This window comes from Penaeus monodon, chromosome 38, assembly GCF_015228065.2.
Source record: "Penaeus monodon isolate SGIC_2016 chromosome 38, NSTDA_Pmon_1, whole genome shotgun sequence".
In the NCBI taxonomy this organism is placed as follows: Eukaryota; Metazoa; Arthropoda; class Malacostraca; order Decapoda; family Penaeidae; genus Penaeus; species Penaeus monodon.
In genome coordinates, this window is record NC_051423.1 from 30,644,267 (window position 1) to 30,646,766 (window position 2,500).

The window sequence follows — 2,500 nt, forward strand, 5'->3', positions numbered from 1 at the left end:
TGAGTGATTTGAAGATAGTGCATCTGAAAGGTGCCAAGCCCTGTACAATTTTGATGTTTGGGGTATTCTTTTTCAATTCGTACGTTATGGCGAGTCCTCGTCATTAATTCTAATACGCTTAGCCTTTTTTCATAGTGTGTGATCTCATTGGTTTCATTTTTTTCAGGAATTTCTGCTGATTCAGTCATTGATAGACTTGTAAGAATTGGTTCGTTATGCACCGTACATAAATATCATTGCAACCTAGAGTCAGAGACAGATAATTTCAATACACAAACACACACACACACAGTGTGAGTGTGGACGTGTGTGTGTGTGTGTGTGTGTGTGTGTGTGTGTGTGTGTGTGTGTGTGTGTGTGTGTGTGTGTGTGTGTGTGTGTGTGTGGGACCAGGGTTATGGGCACAATCAATGAAATTACAAGCAAATTGTAGAGAGATTTTCTGCAATGGACAGAGGCTGTGTGAGTGCGCGTGAGCATGTGAATGGAGAACTTAGTGCGCAGTGCCAGCGATTGTTGTTCTGAAATAATGAAGGCGAAATCATGGGGTGGCATCAAAATCTTTGCAAAGCGATAGCACGTAACCTTGATGTTACCGTCACTGTGTCTGTCTGTAAAAACTAATTTCGAGAAGTTACAGCATGTTGCCATCTAAACGGCAATGCATGGATAATATATTTACAGGCAGGCTAATAATTAATTATTTTGCCATCAAGAAAGTGACTTAATTCGGGTAGTCATCATTTCTGACTTCAAAACAAGTCATTAGTCTTCGGCAGCTGTAATCTGCAAGTCATGGCGCTCGAGCAACAGCCTGGATGCCTGGCGGCCGCCGCTCGGGTCTGCGCGAGGATCCGCCTTGGGCCCGCCGGCGCCCAGGGTTGGCGAGGAGCTTTTCAGTTCTGTATGTCTGCTATCGCTCTCTCTCTGTGCCTCTTTGTGTGTGTTTTTGAAGGAATGCCTGTTTTTATTTACACGTGAAAAAGACACCTTTTACACACACATACACACACACACACGCACACACACACACACACACACACACACACGCACACACACACACACACACACATACACACACACACACACACACACACACTAACAATCCAGTTCTCTTATTCTTACAGAAAAGAGGCAGACGGTTGTCAAACGCAATCAAAGATGATGCAAAACTTCAAGTAAATCATAAAGCAGTGTTTATATTTCCAAACTTAATCCGAAGCAGCAGTGACGTTTACACATGGTAACGCGTGGCATAGACTATTAATGATGAAGGAAGTGCCACGCGACGGAAAGCACTTGGTCATACTGGCGGCCACGTTCGCCCGTTTGCTGACATGTAGGACGAAATAAACTCGCAGAAATCTAATTTTAGAGAGAAATTCATCCCTTGATTAAACTATAAGGAACAAAAGCACGAGTTTAAGGCACCAGGGGGACGGGGGTCCTTCGTCGTAGAATTGCATGGAATTCAAGATTCATAAAAAACTACCCAACAGCATATTCCAAAAACAGCATGTTTATATTGTGTGATTTTATGTCATTATAACAAGGGTCTGTGTGTCCCACGACGCCATCTGAGATGTGTGAAAGAAGGAACCAGCACAAGGAACAAGGAACAAGGAACAAGGGGACACCACTGGAAAAGCCGAAAGGACACCACTGGGAGAACCGAGGGGCACCATCGCAAAGACCTAGGGGCGCCAATGGAAGGGCCTAAGAGGCACCTTTAGAATGGCAAAGGAAGAATCACTAGAAGGGCCTAAAAGGCATTGCTGGAAGGGCAGAGATGGGACCGAAGTGCTTAGATGAAGGGCAAATGAGGATATCACGTTGGTAGGTGCAAGAAAGCACCAAAACCAGAGAATGGAATGGTCAAAGGCAACCAATTCTGGGTTGCGCTTATAAAACAGCTGGAATAATCCAGTTCTGGGAGACTTGAACTTCTTGTGGGATACAAGCTAAACCAGGCCAATGTCTATTGTGTCAGTTTTATGAATTGGTGAGTAATTAAAACACTTAAAATAGCAACGCGCCAGCAATATGTTCCCAGAGGCGGTATTTTTTATGCACTCTAGGGAAAAATACAGTAGTTCCAAGCCTATGCAGAAAAAAATGAAAGAGGGCTAAGGTACATTTCACTACCATAAGGGACCCCAAAGAGCCAGAGAGAAAGTATTTGATCCTTCTTTGAAGACGCCGATTTAAGGGAGTCACCTTTTCACATACTAGTAAATTGTCTCAAAGACGTACTTTAAGTTCATAATTGTCTTTAATAGGAGAAGTTAGCCACTCAACGTATGTTTCTGTGTGAACGATTCTGTAACGTTTCTAGGATAATCTGCCCGATAATCAGATCCATGATGCAGCCACCACCCAGAAACAAAACAACTAATTAACATGAAACATTTATTTCGGCACCAAATTAACAATTTCTAACTGCACCATAGAGGACACAACAGGTAAGTGAGAGACTTAATGGTGAAGGTCATGTAGCATA

General features: G+C 43.2%; 1 protein-coding gene across 3 annotated transcripts in view; it reads right to left on the reverse strand.

Moving 5' to 3' along the window:
• Positions 1-2,395: 2,395 nt before the first annotated feature.
• Positions 2,396-2,500, reverse strand: part of LOC119596968 (solute carrier family 22 member 3-like) — a 23,193-nt gene continuing 23,088 nt past the window's right edge. For all 3 annotated transcript variants that reach the window (XM_037946369.1, XM_037946368.1, XM_037946370.1), the window contains one exon: positions 2,396-2,500. This exon is cut by the window's right edge and continues 189 nt beyond it. The gene's annotated coding sequence lies outside the window, so the exon portion shown is untranslated.